General features: G+C 36.8%; 1 protein-coding gene across 1 annotated transcript in view; it reads right to left on the minus strand.

The window, feature by feature from the left end:
* Nucleotides 1-21,483, minus strand: part of ATG5 (autophagy related 5) — an 85,837-nt gene that overhangs the window by 2,061 nt on the left and 62,293 nt on the right. The window lies entirely within an intron of this gene.

Consider the following 21,483-nt stretch of genomic DNA (forward strand, 5'->3'; position numbering starts at 1 on the left):
AAGGATGCAAATACTTTGATCCTTTGGTTCAAATGATGGGAACCAGCTAAATCAACTGAAGTAACTATCACAAAATGTACTAAAAAAAACAAAAAATGAAAATTTATTTCAAAGTCTCAAGAGGAGAACAGCATTTGAAATATGCTCCAAATAATGGTTAGGAAAAAAAGAAGAGACAGTGACCTTTTACTGTTTTTATACTACACTCTGGCATTCTCACATGGACCTACCACAGTGAAATCCACAGCCAGTGCTCAGAAATATCACTGCCTTCCCTAATTGCCATCTTATCTCCCCTCTCCCTGAGAAGCAGGGACAGCACACACCAGACAGCTGTGCTGCTCAGGAGCTGCACAGAAGGGAGCAGGACTGAGGAGTGACYGGACCATTATTGGCTCTTTCATTCTGTTTCCCCAGTTTCAACATAATTCCTATTTTACAGCACACAATCTTACTTGCATTCGGTAAGCAAAATGAGGAAGTTTGTATTGTAAATGTGTATCTATGCCAGCACAAGCTAAATCATACTAGAAACAGTAATCTTTGAATCCTCTGTTGACTTTATGCTAGCAGTAACACGTCCTGAAGGTGCAAACAGCTATGTTTGTCTGAATTATAGCATTATACACTAGTTACATGCTATCTACATATGGTATCTTATTCTGTACAAATCCTCAATTAAACATATACAGCTTGATTCTATAAATAACATAGTATGCATGCTATCACACTGAATTAAGCATAAACATTTTACTGCAGACAGATCAGAAAATGGGCCACTGTTATTTGAAAACAAACTAATGGTATTTCAAACCAACACAGGTTTTATTGGGCTGAAACATTACTAGTCAGGTTGTCAAGAATATAAAATCCAAAAGAAAGATATACTTTTCAGTAACCAAATTTGTCAAAATAGTTGGGCCACAGCTAAATATTTTTTCTAAATAAAGCAACTAACTCTCCCAAAATTATTATATATATGAAAGCATATATTTTAACACTTTTCAAAATAAAGCCCATCCACAGTATTCCACAAATTGGCCAAAGTTGATGATAGTCATTTACATTTCATGTTATCAGTTAATTTTTGGAAACAACAAATTTGCATACACAGGCAGAAAAGACAGTATTAGTCTCTGAATTCCTTCTAGAATGACTTCGCCACTGCATAACCTGCTGGAAGAAACCTGCATAGTTCAAGGAAAAAATAACTTGAACAAGAGTTAAATACAATCCCAGGAGCACAGAATTTCATTCTACACGCCAATGTAAAGGATACACTACTGCAAAATTATTTGATCATACATCAAACAATTTATACAATAATTTAGACATACTAACATACCTCAAATTCTTTTCTGAAGAAATTATATTTTTCCACTTCCTCCAGATTTTATGTTCTAATCCTGTCCTTAAATATATCTTGTGGTTGTTCCTACAGCTGTATGATTTGTGAATTTAATAAGAACATTCTTATCAATAGGCAGAATGATAGATAAGTGTCTGGTCAGGACAGATTCTTCAATTCTTTTTTTCCTTTTCAACAGGGATTCATTGGTAACCAACTCTCTAGACAGAAGCTACCTGGGGAATTTTGTACCTCTAGAATTCAAAAAAAGAAGAAAAAACAGGCTTCTTATCCAAGCATTCAAGTATGTGATGTATGGTAGTGCCAGATATTTTACTAAATTCAAGAAACACCTACTACTTTTCTTTTATCTTCAACCCACCAAAGACACAAATGAGATTAATTTGAAACCAGTCTGTTCATGTCAAATGCATGTTGGCTATTACTCATGTCCTTGTTAACTAACCAGTGTTTATGAACAGTCTAGTCTAGGTTCAGATTACACCATGTGGCATTAGTACTGTGCTAACTACCTATACCCAGCTGACTGTTCTCAGTGGAAACTTATGCAAAAATAGATGAAACACTTTAGAACTTCAGTATCAGCTTTTTGTTATTGGAGGAAGAGCTTATAAATACTTTCCTTGATTTTTCTTGTACTATGTGACAATGATTTTTAGGGGTGGGTGGGTAGGTGTGTACACACACACTAATTTGATGCCTGTTGCTTAAAAATGAAATGCAGTTTATCTGGGTGTTCCCATCCCCCAGTTCCTCACCCAATTTTGTCCCCACTTTCTCATACAAATCTTTTATTCTGTTCCTCAGCAACCTGAGTAAGTCCCAGAAGCCAATGAAGAGTTTATGGTTTAATTAAAGTCTACGTCTCTGCATTAGCATTGTTTGTGCCTTCATATTATCTCTGACAAGGCACCACTTCTTAATTCCTTTTCCCCTTGAGGTTTGACTAGTGAGATCTTATCTACCAATACTGTAGCCTTCTTTCATAAAACCCATTGTTTTTACCTTAGTCTTTTCCCCTCCTTTTGTTACTAAGGACCATAAACTCTCACTCTTAAAGTCACATTTACCCAAGCTTTCTTCAAATTTCATGTTTTCAATAATTTCCCCATTTTGAATCACATCCAGAGATCCTCTCTGAGAGCTGGCTCTTCCACTTTATAGAAGGAACCCGTCAACAGCCACATGTTATAAGAATTTGTTGGAAAATATTCTTGTTTTCTCAACAGGTGCCTGCCTAATTAGCATCCACCATTACCACTGTCATCTGGGTTCTAGATGATTTGCTAGCTGTTCATGAAACTTCATCCACCTGGTTTACATCTATATTTACATCATATTTTTCATTCTTGTTTGTAGGCTTTTAGGAGTCGTAGCTCACTTTGTATGCATCTTGACACACCAAGGGGTGTCCTCTCTCTCCCCACCCCATATTCTATGATAACACAAACTGTAAAAAAGTTGACAAAATGCTTCTATAAATTAAAAGTGTACAAATTGCTAAACAAAGTATATTTATATGAGCGGTGTAAGATTTAAATGACAGCTACTATGAAGATTAATGCCATATCATTGAACCAGGCCTGTAAAAATTGGGGCAAATAACTATCTGTAGTGCATGGGGTTCAAACCTCAGAAGATCATAACTGTCAGTACTCATTTTACAATATTCAGCAATGTAGTAAGACCCAGGATTTTCCTGAAATCAAGGAGTTTATATTTTCCAGTCACCCCACTGATTTTTTTCTTTTTAAAAATCAAGATAGAACTGAATTACCTATTGGCTATCATATAACCTAAAGATGGTTTCTTCTACTCTGTTGCAAATTAAGGAAGAGGATAATGAAAATATCAGAAAAATAAAAGCATAGCAATAAATGTTCTGTAGAAAAATTTATAATATATGTACATAGTAATTACTGATTAAGATCAAAGCATTTTTATATTACCAAAGTGATGCACAAATAATAAATACTCTTTTAGCACTTACAAAAAAGCCTCAAGACCTATTATGTCATCTATCAGGGCGGATGTCCCAGGCTTCAATAATTTTCCTTTGCTTTCCTTGTGAAAATGCACAAACTCAGAAGCCACTAAAATCACTCGTGGCCTAGGATGAGCAGAGATTATAAGACTTGTTGCCAAAACTTCATGGCATTCCATCTGCAGGAGGTATAAAACTATGCTTACATGTTGCATATTAACACATTTTGGGGACATTTCAGATGACCTAATTTAGACACCTAAACTTAAAGGCTGCAACAGTTAAAGTAGGCACCTGAATTTGGCTAATAAATCATACCATGTCAAGTCAGAAGCCTACCAACTTTCTGTACGGAAAATGGAGAGAACCAGGCAGCTCTGAAGCACAGGGTTTAAGAACATGTGTTTCTCTGTCATCTATAAAGATGCCTCAGTGTTCCTGATCAGGAAACTATCTTGATCCAGGCAATAGAAAGTACTGGCACAGGAGGACCTTTTCCCAATGGGCATCTGCTGGAAGAAAAGAGATGGTAGCTGTGGTGTCTCAAAAGAGTACTTTGAACAGTGGCTCAAAGCCTTCTTCATCCTGAGCAGCTTGAGTTCACTTTCCTATCTCTAAGGAGAATGCCCTAACCACTACAAAATTTGCTCTTGCAAATCCCAACCTTCCTTGAAAAACTCTCAAGATTTAAGAATCATCACACAAGATGGAAAGAAAGAACACAGAAGAGAAAAACCAGAGCCTTCTGAGAAGGTGGGAAGATGTGCAATGTCACACTATCATATGATAATTYTTTTCCTAATTTTTAGCTATATAAATTATTGTTTGCAAAGTAAACCACCCAAAATTAAGAAAGAACATAATTAAATTAGCTTATTCAGCATCAATTCAGATTGTTATACATACCCATGATGCAATCTGTTTACATTTTTTCTACCGAACTATGTTTTTACTCAGAATAAAAGAATTAAAGATGACGGAAGAAAGAGAAAAAATATTTTTCTGAGACAGATGCAAGAGCCTAGGAGCAGAGTGGTGGGGAAGAACTACTTCTGGCAAAGGTGCATATTTCAGCCATTTTTTTGTCCCCAGATTAGCACCACAAGGCTCACCAATGTTGCAGCTATATGCTCCCTTTCACCTACCCAGATCAGCTTCTCTAGCCAGCCTAGGTCCCCTGCGACGCACCACTGTACAATCCTGTTGTCCTTGGAGGGGATGCCTCCCTCCTGCTCTGTGGCCTCCAGCAAGCACCCATCAGGGCAATTTAGCTCACTCACATTCTTTCACTGATGGACACTGCAACATATTCAGGATTTTGCAAAAATTCCCCTGGAATGCTTCAGTTAGACTTCTCAGTATGCAAGTCCTCTGCACAACTAGTGCCAGAACCTCTCTGCAGTCATCCAAACGGGTGATGCAGAAACCACAGCTCCTCATTCAGGAATACTAAGGACATGTGAGAGGGCAGACTCATTCTCTGCTTGAAACTCCTCCTCAAAATTGGGAACTGTGTATTTAGTGGGTCCACACCAATTACTACATTGGCTTTAAAAACCTTAAAAAAGGAAAATAAGACCTGTGCTCCAAACTAGAAAATCAAATAATGTGCTTCTTGCATGATATATGGCCACAGGTCTATACTGGACAAAGTTATTAAAAAGTAGGAGGATGGAGCATAACCAAGGAAAATGCCATGCAACAGAAGCGCTATGAATAATGTAACAAGACTAGCCTCCAGCTCCTTCAACTGTGAAATGGGCCATAAATATCTGCTTGCTTGTATTCAGAGCACTTAATTGTTTCTGGATCAGATGATACTAAAGGTATTCCTGACAACACGTTATACCACACAGTAAGAAAACTCATTTTGAGGCAGAGTGACAAGGAAGTGAGTTTTCCTCCTTCTGTGGATATGGTTTGCCTGCTTGCCTTTCCCCCATTCCTGCTCCTCAGGTTGCCAGATGGAAAAACAGATATTTAGGAGCCGCTACTTTGAAGWGGCCAGCACACTCTTTGACAGTACATGCTCAGCATCCAGAGAGACATGCTGACATTTTTACCAAGAAGATTTTCATCTAGCTCTTTGGGATCTCTCTCTTTTTTTTTTTTTTAAACCAATAGATTACTTTTAGTAACATGCTTCACATGAAGATGCAACTACCAAGTTCATCACTGACAGATATTACTGCCCTATTTTTTAAAGTCTAAAGCCAAAACTGGGACTAAGTTCCTGGCAAACAAAGATGAAAATTTCCTTCTGAAAGCTAGACTTTTAGTCTAACACAAATGATTGCATACAAAACTATCTACAATCATTTACAAAAGACTATACTGCATAGCAAGCAAAGAAATTCAAATCCTGTACATTCAAACTTATCACAGGTGGTAAAAAATAACTGAAAAGTGGTTGCAGTTATCCCCCCCTCCTCTATACACCCCAGGTTGGATATTCTAGGATATACAGAGAAGAGACAGCCCCAGACAAACCTTATGATCTGAAGAACTGAAGTGCACAAGAATATGAATGAACAAGCACTTGAAGAACCTATTTCATTCCATGTACTTTTAAGTAGGCAACATCTCTAAAAAGCAAAATAAATTAAAAAAGATTTCCAAAGAAGAACAAGTCATAATGTCTTGCTGCATTAAAAAAAACCCCTAAACCTCAATTGCATCAGAAACAGTTCAACTTGATATAGGGATGTTTCAACTACTAGCACAGACACTGATGAAGAGCATTAACCCTTTAACAGAAACCTGTTCAAAATTGACAACCCCCCCAATGCCTGGAATTAAAACTGACAACAATCAGATACTATTTATAGCAAAATTTGCTTCACAATTATTTTCACTGCATATGCTACAAAAATAGCTTGTGCTCAGAAAATAACCATAAGTTTCAGAAGATTAAGCTAATAGGCGATTATGAACATTTTCACACTACTTCTGCATATTTACTATAGCCAGATACCATATCTTTTTAAATTTATGGCAAAATACTTCTTAGCTCAGTCAGCAAACCCAGTTACAGAATGACTTCAATCCATTTATAAATGAAATATTCATGCTTTACTTAAATACCTTTCTCTCTCTCTCTCTCTCTCTCTAAATATAAAAATATATATAAGTTAATTAGAAATTAAAACATTATTTCAGCTGTCTCCATTTATAAACTCAAATCATTTTGGTACATTTCTGCAATGAAATTTCCAGCATGACATGCAACAGCAACCAAAGCACAGAAATATGGCAGAATGTTCAGATTCCACAATAATGATGACCTCAATATAAATATCTCAAATAGAAAAAGAAACTTTTCTTTCGAACAAATCTTACCTACTTATTCTGGGACATGCAATTTTATGGGAATCACAGACAAAAAGGTTGAGCTTGGTTTGATCTCAGGGCCAAATGATCATTTACTCTTTGTTTGAATAAATTCAGTACAAGAATTTCCAACAGCTAATATTTAAGTTTCTCTTTATTGAATATAAATATTTTACATTTAAAAATTGATAACTTCACAGTCTAAGGTCACTACACAGTCACAGGTTCCATTGCAAGAAGCGACTAATTTCCCATAGCAATCTTAACATACTTTCTACCTCACYTTAATCTCACCTAAACTAACATAAACCTTACTCCCTACCCCAATTTGAAATAATTGCCAGTTGAAACAGAAACAGAGATGGATCACAACCAGCAAGGTTATGCTGTTCAGTATTCTCTGCCCAGGAGTGACAAAATGCCAAAATTTTCACAAAGCCCACTGTAGAATAGCCTAGCTACAAGGGATGGTTCCTTCTGACCTCAAGAACTCAGAAGCTGATGTGCAACACGACGGCATAAGAATTGACTGTTCATTCCTGCCTACGCATCTTGCCGGACCCGGGGAAAGCCACTGATGCCGCTTCAGCTGAAGAACTCACACACAGAAATATACCTTAAGTACACTATTCCAACAAAGTCCTTTTCCTCAAAATTATAGTATATGTGGAATAAACATTGTTCCGAACACACTGTAAGATGTGGCTTGGAAGAGCAGAACTTCACTTCTTTGATATAATCTAACTGCCGAATAATAATGGTAAAAATGAACGATCAGATAGATCTGGTTAACTGGCATGGCAGCAATGTGAGAACGTGTCTCATTTTAACAACTGGCAGTAATATGAGAACAATTGCTCAAATGAAACTTCAAAGTTTTGTTTAAATATATGTTCTCAGCTCCGGATATTCTTGATATGTACACGAATATCCCAGACTGCTTTGAACTATGTTAAGCTCCTGGCCTCAAAGTCAACTCATGGTAAAGAGATCTACAACTTTGCATTTTCTTTAGAAGTTTTCCTTTTAAAGGAATGTCAAAATTTTAGTGGTTTACCAAATGACCCTTTGTAGGATAACAGAACAAGACTGTTTAACTAATCTTTTTAAGTCATTATTTTGAATTTTAAATTCTTCTCCAAAATAAACAGTTGAGAACATCAGTCTCTCTCCACCCTGGAGTGTCTGGTCATTCGTGTCTTTTTTCCCTCAATTTCACCCTCATAGCACCCTGATATCATCTTACCAGAGCCCCTCATAAGAGCTGCTGCTTTTTAGTCCAAAAGGCTATGATAGGACTAGATCTGTGTCAACCTCAGTGAAGTCTGTTTTTGCAAAGAGCTTGACTACAAAAGCATGACTCCAGGCAAAATATTGAGTGTACCTCAACTGCACCACTGTCATGAAGTCCATATTCATTGATTTGATGCCATGCTTTAACTAGTGCTGTATTTCTCTACACACTGACACAGGTCAGTTGGCTGATCCCTACATAATCTTCTGGTGTTGAAGGTCCCTAGCATAAACATGTCCGCCTTTATTTTAGACATTTGTGACCTAAAGGAGAGGAAAAGAAGTTTCTCCATCATAGCTTTTAGCATAAATAGATTCCTGGATTGTACTGTAGCAGGGTCCTAGCTTTCTTGGTCTGCAAAATGAAACTGGATGAATGTACAGCATTATCATCCACATTAATTAAGATTAAATATTGAGAACAAATCAAATACTTGTCAACACCCCCCATTCATCATCTCCTTCTCCATACAATTTTTCTTCTTGTAATTTCCTGTCATCATCTACCTTAAGTCCACCCTGATGTTAGATGTCCACATTATTGAAAAATAACAGAAAATGTAGATTAAACCAGTCACCATACACAAAAGTTTATTACATTTTGGATCAGCTTATGAGATCTTGGGTTATGCTTATAATCTCATAACAGCCAGACAGTATGTAAACAAATTAGAAAAATTTATCTCATTGAAAAAGTTTTTAGAGAAAGTAAATTTGGCCTCAAACAGCAGTAAGTCCAGGTTGTATGAACAGACTTTTTCCTTTAACTATTCTCCATGCAGTCCCAAAAAGTTAATATTGACAGTAATACCATCTAAGGCAACTAAGAGGATTTTTCTTCCATAGAAGAGTCCATGCAACTCAATGGAAAAGCAGTTAGAGCATTAAAACGAAAGCTTTACTTAACTATGCTTAAAGTGTTTTATTTTCTTTTATTCCTGTGTGTTTATTAAAAGCTTTTTAATGGGGTTGTTGCAATATAAATAATCCCAAAGTAATTTATGATAGAACTTTGAAATACTTTTCTTAAACAACTAACATTTTAGCAGTTAACAAGGTTTTAGAAGACCTTACAGTTGCTGGGCCCGAGATGCTACCCAAACATCTAACTAAATTTCAGACAGAACCTTCCCCTCCCCCCCCCCAACCTTTTATAAAGGAAAATTTCCCACAGAAAATAATCTTATACCCCCTCTTCTGCTTAGGAATGAAATTCCTCCCTTTGCCTCAGTGGCTTAGCCTCAGCCCTGAACCAGCAACAGACCTGCATAAAATACTGGAGTTAAAAATTGAAACTTTTATTAAAAAAAGTTAAATTTAAGTTTGGCTCTGTGCATGTGAAAAAAGGCAAAGTTCAAGGCAAATCATGCTAATGTTTGTATAACAAGCAAGCACACAATATATTTAAATATACAAGGAATGGCAAGGTGTGTACTGAAAGATAAGCGCCTGAATGCGTGACAAATTGAGCCCAATTCATCCATGATACCTTTTCCATTGTTGAGGGAGAGCTAAATCACTTTTAGGAGTCGTGGAGCTTTTCAAACTGCAGACAAGTTGACTCGCAATGAGTTAACCCTTTCATGTACCGTGCCCTTAATTAAATTTGAAGTTTCCCTTCCCTCTAAACTTTGTACAGCTGATCTCCAGAAATTAAGGCTATCTTTGTAGACAGCTGGGGAGCTACAATGTAATCAATATGGTTCTTGAAAAATTGAAGTATTTGATAAAGATTTTTCTCTATAGAGATTCATATAAATCAAATCAATTTGCTGTAACAGACTTACTGCTAACAGTTTGTAAGGACTTTTTAAATGTCATTGTTCTCAATAATATAGTTATCCCAAACAATTGAATAACACACTCTATATACAATCATATTATATATTCCCAATGCATCTATGTAAACATACACATTTTTTAAAAGGTTTTTACTGGCATTCTTGAACTTTCAACCTCTATTTTGCTTCATTTTCAAGTTACTATAATTCACATGCCTGCAAAATATTCTTAATTCTAATGGGCATCCATATTTCATAATGAATTTTTTGAGCTAATCACATGATGATTTCAGCAGACAAAATTAAGTAGGATTACTGTTGCAGCAAAATAATTACAATACAGAAAAGCAAGTTTACTTGTTTTCATCAAGCCATAATGATAAATGTTAGTTTATCTGCTCAGTTTAATAAATCAAACTCAGAAAAGGACATTCAGACATAATTACAGTTTAAAACCTTTTGCCTTAAAAGGGATAGGGAAATATATACAGATCAAAGGCCTAATGGTTGCTATTTTATGTTTTGCACCTTTTCCTATTTAACTGAAGAACAAACTGGTTTGTCTTTTTTATGTTACTTCTAGCAACATTATTATGATATTTAACAAAGTAAACAACTTTACAAGCAAAGTAAACACGCAAATAGAGATGAGCTATCCAATTAACCTAGAAGTCTGGACAGTTTTCTTCCATGTCTGACAAATTCTTTAACCTCTGCATGGTTGATCAGTAAAAACCCAGCTAATTGAATCCATTGACGTGAAAAACCACAGGCTCAAGTCTGTACTGCATACATCATGCTGGAGGATTTCTGCTTCAGCCATGGTGGTAATAGTCAGTGGGGTCAGGTCAAAGAGGGTTAAAGCGAGTCAGGATATAGCCAAAGGAATACATCAAACACTGATTTTAAAAGGGCAATTAATCTTAGACAGAAATGCTTCCTGGGGAATGAGATCTCAATCTTAAGAGCACACTACATGATGTAGCAGTAAAAATGTACATATACAAGCTTAGAGAGCTTTCATCCTGTGATCACAAACAGAAGGGGAGTGCTGTTTATCAGAGAAATACAAACCCTTGCTAAAATACTYACATTAGCTTCTTCTGGGCCCTTACTCATTGAAAAATAAATTCTTTAATGAGTAGGCAATACAGTTTGCACACATGAAATACCTTCTTCTGTATATGCACTGTAAGTTCTTTTGAACAGCTAGCAGATTAAAGTACCTAGGGATCTCTTCCATAGCAAAATCACAGAATTTAGTCTTGAAAAGTTTAGGAAATGGTCAATGAAGGAGTAATGGAATATCTGAAGGGCTCTTTACATTGAATGTTTTTTTTTGTTTTTTGTTTTTTTAAAAATCACAGAATGACTACCTGTTCACAGCTAAGATTGCAAATACATTTTCATTAAAAGTTCATTTTACTTTTTTCATTCCAAAATATCAGAAAAGTTAACTTCAGAGTTGATATATTTAGGTTATGATTCACCCTTTAAACTAAAGAGAATCTGATAATCTATTTTTTTCTTTACAGCTCAGACAGGTTTTTTTCCACTTTACAACAAAAAAGTATAAACTCATAACATGCATATAGCATTTGCCATCAGAATTTAAGTTAATAATTAGTTAGGAATATCACTAGGAATCATTAGCTACGTGCACAAAACATTGCAGGCCCACAAGTCTGAAATGAGTTACAGCTAATTCTGCTGCACTAGTTTACGATTTTAAAGAGAACTGGCTCTGCAAACCACCCTTCCATTGGAGGACACTGATCCCCCAGCAGGGGCAGCAGAATGGGATCTATTTATGTCTCTGGTACACATCATCTGGCTTCTTTGCTTAAACTGACATGAAATAACAGTTTGCACTAAGATACTGGATTTACTGAAGTTTCCCAAAGCATTTTGCCATTTTAAGTGGGGTCATGATATTATCAGGGAAAAGGGCAAGGCACGCAAGGGATACTGACATCTTCAGCGACTACACCACCTCTGTCAGTATGCCAAGCCACTGCAGAAGACTTTTCCTTATATCAAAGCTAAAGTTTTACATTTTCTTACAAATATATGCTCCAAATCACTACAGATGCCTGTTGAAATAGGACAATTGATCCATTGAATGTGAAGTTACTAATATCTCTGACTAAAATGAGGCATTTAAAAAGGGGGGCAGTTACTATTAACAAGTGCTATTGAACCTAATAGAGGAGAGTAAGACATAGTAAATGCAGTGTTTATTCTTGGGTTAGTCTATTTCACATTTTTGGTGACACTGCTACTTTTCTGCTAATTACTTTTCCTAGGACCTTTAGTTTTGCAGGTTCTCTTCTTGTTAGCCATGTAAAATGCTTATTTCCTGTGAAAATCAGGTTGTACCTATACGCACAGAGGCAGAATAGAAATAGACTGCAAGAGGGGAGAAAGAAAGGACAAGAATAATTTTATTCAGTCCCCATGAGGGTACAGTACATATATTCCGTTTAAAGGTATAGATGTAGCTCATAAATGGACCAGGACCCATTCTCTGGACCTCAGGGCAAGCGCCACAGAACAGCTCATGCCTATTCAGCTGAATTATTTCCCTCTCCACAACAGGAAGGTCTCATCTGTACTGCTTACTGAGAGCAGTCCCCAGACCACGTTAACCCATGAACACTGCTCAGCAATTTTCTGGGAGAGTATTAATTGATCTAGACCAAAATCACACCAAAGAACTACTAATAATCACACAGCATGGACAAAGCATGTTCTAGCCCTCCTCCGTTTACTAATTTAAATAAAACTACTGAAACCATATTGTCAAAATCCTGTTGCACACTGTAGTATCTTGGTTGAGAAATTCGCACTGCAAGCCTTAAGAGGCTTACTACTGTCTCCTGAAAGCTTTGCTAGGCCCACTAAAGTCCCTTCCAGTTACACTTTTCACCAATTATAGCATGAAAGGTAGCATGAATAATATAGCGTATCAACCTTATCGGAGTGATGACCCCTACTGAAAAAATGTTTTGGAACATTCTTCCATTTACTGTGGAAGTAAATGTAAAAAATATCATGCAAGTCCATATACTTTGTGTACAACTTTAGATGTTGCTGACATACTTGTTTGAGAACAATCAAGAAAGTTTTTTTTTCCTGTAAAGCTTTTGTTGTCTCAGTCATACTGAGCAACTTCTATGATCCCCTTGGGGTGAGACAGACTAATTTGGATCAGTATTAAAAAAACCCAAAACCCTATCCTTAACTCTTTCCTACTGACCTCAGTGTGATCAGCTGCAAGCCACATCACCTACCTGTTCCTCTAATTTCTCTCCCTCCTTTTTGTCTCTCTCCACTCATCTTTTGTCCAAGTCAAATTCTGTGGGAACGTACTGAAATGTTTGTACAGTGCATAAAAAAACCTGAGGCCTCACCCTAAAACACAAAAAATAGTCCTTTTAAAACCAACAATTCACCACAATCAAAACATTTTGTCAAGATGATTTGATTCCAAAGGATTCCCTGCTGAAAGTCATATGCATAGTGGACTACTGACAGACAACTTGCCTAGCTTCCTAGTAATGTTCCCAACCTTTCCTTGACTGCCTAGGTTCTCAGAGCTGCAGGACTTCATGAGGGATTTGGGGCTAGGACCCCGATGCTTCCAGGAAGCATGCCTCTACTGCAGCCCACAAAGCAGACTGCTCACAGATGAGAATTCCACCCCTTTTTCCAGAGGATTTCAAAACTTCCAGCTTGCAATTTCCAAACAGACTAAGCTAAATTTTGAAAAAGTTACTTTGCTCTGTGGAAGATTTTACTTTCTCCATTTCATTCCACTACTGTTAGCAATAGACTTAAGAAACCTTGTTGTGTCTGAATAAAGTCATTGGCCTTCTGACAAATTTAAATGGAATAGTCTGGAGTCTGATACTAATAAAACTTATTGGGTGGCTGACAGAATAAATTTAGCTGAAGTTGAACAAGTTTCCAAAGGCTTGTCTGAGAAACATTTCCCTAGTTGCTCTTCCTACACTCTACCCTTCAGAATGTGCCTGCATGTGCATACCCAAAAGCCCCTCTTAAGTCACACAGAAAACACACATTACTCTTGTGATACAAGGAAACCCAGTAGATAATCCTAGTGCAGTCGGTTGAGGTAAAGGTGGAGCAAAAGTTACACTTAGCTGTTTCGTGAGATCACAAACAAAGATCACAACCACCACCACTTTTTTTTTTTTTTTTTTTTGAGAGAGAGAGAGAGAGCACACTACAAAGGAACAACTTCCTGCAGATCTCTGAGTATTCAAAGACCTTGGCTAGAAGAAGCGAAGATGGCTAATAAGATGCTACATAAATACCACACAAGCAGATAGCCTGGTTGGGAAAAGATAACAGGCGCAAATAATGACTCACACCGGAAAGTAGACATACATGATGACCCTTCCCTAACATGGAGAGCACCACTGAGTCAAGGACACAAGGAGGGTGGAATGGTTCAAGTAGTGGTCTGAAGTTCAGTTCTGACCTGCAAAGTGACTTTCACAGTAGAAGAGACAGTGGATTGGAATTTACACCACTGGTGACGAGAAAATGGGTTTTATTAGCAGTAATCAAATTTTAAGAACTTTTAAAGATCTTTTAGTATGCCTGCACACTACAAAGCCTCTAACCCTTCAAGGTACTGTCATACCCACGTGGGAGGAAAGCATGGCCATTGAACTGCTTAAGATTGACCTGGTTATACTTCTAAATTTAGGTGGCCTGGAAAAGTATTCCAACATTGCCACCTCTACTACCATAGCACTGAAAAGCACAGACCAGCCTACAAAGAGCACAAGCAGCTAAGACTTACTGGATAAGGGGAGCAAAAGGTTCCTAACCTGGTTCACTGCAGGAGCAGCAAGGACTGGGATGGTGCTATTGTGTTCTTCTTGCTGTGCAGGACCCAGGGTAAACCCAAGATCCAGCTAATTCTGTGCTCAGACAAAGCAAAGGCAGCTATATTTCCTTTTCATCCAAAGGCATGCACATAGCATATATTTAACTCCTCTATTGCTCATTTGTCACTTGTGTCAAAATTAAGAGCTTACAAGGCAAATATAATCTAAATTCAATTTTCTGTTTGAATAATTTACTGGAAGTCAGTGCTTAGAAAACTGAAAGAGAACAAAAACAATTAATATGTAGTCTCTCATACAATATACATTAAAAAAAGCTGAGAGTTAATTGAAAACAGTCGATCACTAATTTTACAATATCATTCAGTACAGCAAGTCTTAAAAGAAAAATCCTGGAAGTCTTTTTGATCCTTGCTTTATTTCTAAAAGAACTAATGACATTGTTGTAGAAAGAGGTCAGTTCACACAGCTTTTCTGAATGAACAACAATGCTGTGAAAACTGGAATTGATGGATAGCCTACTGTTTGCGTCACTATATCCAAGTGTTTACCATTTGAGTCTTCAAGGAAGCACGAGAGAAAAATCAAAACAAGTTTTATGAAGACTTCAACAACACTGGCAAATTAAAATTGTATCCAGAATTGTTTAGACATGATAGTAGCGGAAGAAAACAGTTTCCTTCTGCATTATGCGATTATCTTTGTATTATGCACAATGCCTTAAACTTCTGGTGTGGAATAGGGAAATAGTCTTTCCCTCCCCAAGATTAATTCTATATTTTCCATCATTTTAACCCTCTATCTTCAAAGCATTCTATTGAACTCAGTGCTGTTTCCACTTGCATTCACTGCTCTGTAGTTAAGTAAAATTATACTGGGTATATATCCTTCTCCTAGTAAGATGAATCACCATTTCTAAATGAACTGTTTCCAGCATCAGAAGATTAGGATGTTCTATAACAGGAACCTCACAAATGTGTATTAAACTTTTTTTTTTTGGATTGCTGTGAATTATTCACATGCGCTTTTTCAAATTTGCTAAACCCTGAAGTTCAGCACTCATATCATTACTTCTGAAAACAAAGGCCCCTTAATTGGCAACAGGAACATCTATCATGAGGTGCATAAAACCATGAGAAAATGCAGCAAGACCTCTCTGCCAACAACACTTAATACTATTTATCTTTCACATATGACAGTGTGGCTGTAAGCAAGGTAGCCTGGCCTACCTAATTTCAATAAGAAAGATTATTAGCTGGTAGAGGAACAAAGACTCATTAGCAGTGGTGCTATCTCCCTTCAGTTGCAGTCGATTCATTTTGTCATTTGGTGGTTTTGGACAGAACACCCACAAGTAACGTGTCCTACCATATCTGCTGTGTGATCATATACTATATTTGCAGGCAACAACATGGTCTTTAACATCTCTTCTTCACCTGCAAATCAAACTATAAGCATGCAGTCTAAGAGAACACAGGCAATATCAAACCTCATCTCAGCCTGCTCCTCCATAATATACCAAATCTTCTTACACAGTAGTAACTTTCAAGACATCTGTCAATGTCAGATCCAAAAAGATATTGTGCACAGTGTATCAGGAGTAAAACTAGTAAATTCTGACTGAAGGCTGAAAARGATCTTTATACAGGAGTGGAGAAGGGTTGATTAAAGGGGAACACTGGCCACAATCTTATTCTGGACTCYGCTGAGTAACCAGGACATTAGTCTGTTGGGAAGCCTAACAAACTAAGAGGTCTAAACTAGGAATGCGGAAGAATGCTGATAGAGATTCACAGTCCCTAGATAGGCAAATGTTTTAGTATTTCTGATGTTAGATTTTCATACCTAATGTTACAAAAATTGTTAGAAAACTCAAAGAAACTGAAGTGTAAGTATAGATCATGGAACACCCAAGGATGAAAGGATTGAGAGGAAGAAGAAAGTACTAAAGCAGCAGTGACAATGACTAGCTACATCACTAAAGATCTAGACCAATTTCTCTTAGGAAATCATCTAGAGTTTGAAAAGCTATGGAAATAGTTATACACATCATGGTGAGAGCTTGGTCAACAATGTAGAAGAACCAAAGGTAAAGGATGAAAAAGCAGATATTAAAAGAACAAGAAACTACAGCAAGATAGTTATGTATGACTGGAATAGAGGCATTAAAGGAACATGATGCAAAAAAAAAAAGGGGGGGGCCCTTAGAACCACTGACATGAAAAAATAAGGATTAGCATCAGCTGAAAAGAAGAACTAAAAAAAAAAGTGCCACTCTTCCAAGAAGACGGGATCAAGATTTGAAATAATTAAACAAAGCTCACACCCTAAGTGACCGGCTTGCCTCAGTTTTCAGTATGAATAACTACTTGGAAACATAGGTTAAAAAAAAGCAATTACCAAAACTGAGAACAAAACAGTTTAATATGCTCAAATTGCAAGACTTGCAAAATTTTACCTCACAAGACTGAAACCTGAAATGAAATTGCACACCTTAGAGGAAGGATTCCTAATAACTCCAGGAGGTCAGGAATAGTACTGCATGAATAGCAAGTTACTACCTTAATTTAAGTATTTTCTCCACAACTACAGAACTGACAAGTTTGACCTCAAGAGAATGCAAGGTTTAGATGAATTTAAGAAAAGAATATTTAAGGAAATTTAGTAAATCAAAAATGGAATAATACATAGCATGAGGATACCTGAAGTAAAATTTCAGGCTGAGGAGGTATCTGTCTTTAACTTCATTTATGAATCATTAAGTAACTCAAATTACTATTTACTATTGCAAGAACTAAAAAACAGATAAGGAAACATCTTAAAGGGAGATTACAGTAGGCTGTAACAGAGAAAGAAGTGGTTAGTGGTTTAGTTTGGGGTATGAGAATATTAACTTTAAAAATTATTAGACATGACAAGTAAGACTTTGCTGTTTCCCAAACTTTTGTCTACACAGAAAAGTATCAGAGTGACAAAGAAAAAAATAATGTTATTTTGAAACAAACTGAATTAAATGCATTGATATAAAATGCAAGATGATACGCTTTGTGCTGAAAGTCAATATTTTTGTATAGACAGAATTTAAACAGCTGGCAACAGCAGAAAGAGACAGCCAACCTTATTAGTTATCAGATGTCTGAGAGCCAAACAACGTGGACATCAAAAAATACAAGCTGCAATCCTAGGATGCCTCAAGCCATATGTTTTCAGAAGCAACAGAACGTTAATGCCATTGCACAGAGGTATGAGTGAGAACTGATGAACYATTTTGATAATACATGTTTAAGAAAGGTAAATGCTAACTAGAACAGTAATAGAGAAAGGGTCTCAGAGAATACATCTTGCTAGAAGAAGGTTAGGGTGTGGCGTGACACAACGCCGAATCCAATGCAACCCAGGGCCTGCCACTCCCAAACCTCCAGCTACCTGACTGACTTGGTCTTACTATTTCTGCTGCCACACAACCACAGCTGCTGCCTATGAATCAGCTAAACGCACACCAAGGAAGGAGGAAAACTACTCAGCTAATGAGAAAATTGCTGATTTAACACATTTACTATCTAAATACTCATTTAGACAGAAAATTAGAGAGGGTTATGCTAGATCTGTTCTAAACTAGTCTTCCAGTAGGAAATATTGTAAGGTGAAAGGAGAAGAATATCTTTTCCAAAGGTTTTTTCAACACTGTATTACTTTTCAAGATGGTTGCTATCAACAAAGGTAGCAGTTCTGCTTGTTTTCCTAGAGGAAAGGGGTGTCCTTTAAGGCAATCCCCTAACATGCAGCCCATGTCCTAGGTGTTCAGAATTCTTTGCTCATCTGAAAATCTCTGTGGAAACAGCCTGTAAAGAAATATTTGGGCAGATTTCACAGAGAAGGGTAAGCAGAAGAACAGAACATAGTATTTTTCTATTTTACTCTAAACAGAGTGGAAATTGTTCATACTGATAGTTGTCATTAAATTGCTAAAATTTATGTTCTCAAAAGCATACTATTAGGAGACTGATTTCAATGCTTGCGCAATATAATTTCTTATGTCTTAGGCACACTGCCTATACATTTCATGAAAATTACTCAGATGATGTAAAATGTCATTTTTGACATGATAAATTGCACTTGATTTGCCTCACAAGATCTATGTTGAAATAAGTGGTTTAATTACACCCCCAGATAAAATTCTGAAGATGACTGAAGGTTGGGAGAAGGTATATTAATCTGCTTGGGGATGTAAATACATTCTGGCTTCCCAAGTTGTGAGTTAAAATAAATCCATGCTTGATCCAGTATGCTCAGATGGAAAAAAAATAAGGCCAAGCTATGTACCCTGTGCTCTACCTGCTAGAGATAAGTGATGCGAGTTTGCTGTGCACCTCAAAAATGTGCATCTCTAATCTCATGATTTCACTGTTCCAGCATTCAGAGCATAGAGAAACTGCAGGTAACAGAAGAATGAGAGAAGCCTACAAACAAGAGTATTCATGTAATTCCCAAAGGTTCCAAGAATTGCACTGGCTTCTTAGTGTTTGTTCTAATTCAAAGTATTGCTTTTCTTCACACTTTTTCATCCTTACTGAAAATGTGTCAGTTGCTTGAATTTATGCATTTTGACAAATTGCTTCCAAAGAGCTATATTYTCTGTGATACCTCCCCTGAAGTGATTAAGGGGGGGAGGGGGGTAAGGAGCAGACTAACACCCCTTGTATTCTGAAGACCTAAAGGATCAAGTCGGGGGGGGGGGGGATAAAAAAATCTTTCCTTTGGTCTAACAATGTCCATGACAAAAAGCCCTTAACTTTTACCCATCGTTTTTCTCTGAGGAACAGTTTTAAGGAGAAGAAACTACTGTGCAACTGAGACAGGTGTTTGCTGTACAACATTCATTAAGTAGGGGCACTACATACATAGTTGAATAAAGGATTGGTTTGAGGAGAGACAAGGAAGTATGGGTTGGGAATAATAATTCAAGTATTTCTATTTTAGAGCACTTCAACATACAGTGAAAGCCTTGAATAAATAATTTTGTAAGTTAATTTAAATAAAATGTAGTATCTAAACAGTTACCCACAGTTTGTAATAGCCCAGAGTAATATTGACACAACATTTTACAAGGCATATTTTGACTATGAGTGTTTTAATGTAACCAGAAGGGAAATCTGTGCAACCTGTTCTACTTCTGACAACATTCTTAATAGAACATTGTGTTTTTCAACAGTTGATAATCAGTGTATATATTCAATCAACATATATATACATTTTTTTTCATTGAAACATTTTCTTCTCAGCACAATTAAGCAAGAGACTTAATTACATCCATGCTTCCTAAAGCAAAGGCATACACACACTGTGGGTGGTTCTTGAAACCCTTCTCTCTCTCTTCTTGTGGTGGTCCCTAAGTATCTGGCAGCAGGAACAGCTCACATATATGGCTACAAATGCTGAGTCTGAAAAACATCTATTCTCTGTGTTCCCACAGCACAAAGTTCGGTTATGGATGTCACCAAAGACAGGCAATCACAATTAGCATGAAGCTTCTAGCTGAAAAGTCATTGGAAAAGAGAAAACTAACCATACACAAGGCAAAAAAGAAAAGAAAAAAAGTGCAACAGATGGAAGAAAATGGAAAGAAAAAGAGCTCATACGGATTGTGTTGCACTGACAAAAAGATGCAGCTAATATCACCAATCAATACACTAATTCATGGAGAAGGTGATTTAAAACAGTCTTAGAAAAATATCCAGATTAACTTCTGAAATATGAGTGAAAAAAGTTGAAAAATTCCTTCACCAATACTTATTATGTCTTTAAGCATACCTTTGATGAGCTACTGTATTTTCTCTGTTCAGAAAAATCAAGTAAATCTGAACTTCGATAACACTGAATAAAGTCTAAAAATCCAGATGTGGAAAAGAATCTGTTGTCACTTTCTGACATATCTTTTGGAAATGTATGTTATTTTGTCACAACATAATTTTAACATTCTGACCAGAATAAATTAAAATTGCAGATTAAGACAAAGCATGCAGTTCACAAGAATAAAAATTAGAAAATAGAAAAAATAGGTCCATGGGACACAAGGACAAATTTTTATACCATGAAATTCAAAAAATCTTGACCACAAGCTATTTCGCCTTCAGAAACTCTGCTTCATCTAGATTTTCCTGTGGAAAGATGATAATGTCACCATTTTACAGACTACATAATAACTCCAAAGAGTGGATTTATTGCTATAGCCAGATACATCCATTTTTTCAGGGGTTGGGGAGAATAGTAACGAGATGCCTAGAACTTGACTTCAGAGAGTACCTGGCATTTTATATATTCAAAGCTCCAGAGCTCTCACTGATTCCAGGTACAAGTAATCAAGCTGTTTCACAGAACACTCAGGTCAAAAGCACCAGAAAAAACATGGCGACCATCTTCATAAAATGGGTGGTTTTGTAGTACTCAGCTTGCCTAGTATCACATATGAACTCTCTAGGGAAGAAAAAAATGAATCCAATTCCCAAGAGCTGTATAAAGCTGCCTTGATCATAATGTGTGCTGAAGTACACTCATTCACCATCTATCATTTCAACAACCAGGACAATGTTCTTTCCCTGTACAACCCTAACACTAAAACATGCCTAGCCTGTGCTGGAAAAGAAAAGTGTCATGGCGGGGTGGGGTGGGGCCCCCCTGTCTGGATGCTCAGACACATGGAAATTAAGATTGTACAGGCAGTCTCAAATTCTGATACCTCCTAAATTTCAAGTGTTCAACTTCAAATAAATAACTGCATTAAAAGAAAAACATCTGTGCCTAGTTTCCCAGGTTCACAAAAATGCTAACAAATTAAACTCTCATATG

The sequence above is a fragment of the Apteryx rowi genome, unplaced genomic scaffold (genome assembly GCF_003343035.1).
Source record: "Apteryx rowi isolate R43461 unplaced genomic scaffold, aptRow1 scaffold_230, whole genome shotgun sequence".
NCBI classification, from domain to species: domain Eukaryota; kingdom Metazoa; phylum Chordata; class Aves; order Apterygiformes; family Apterygidae; genus Apteryx; species Apteryx rowi.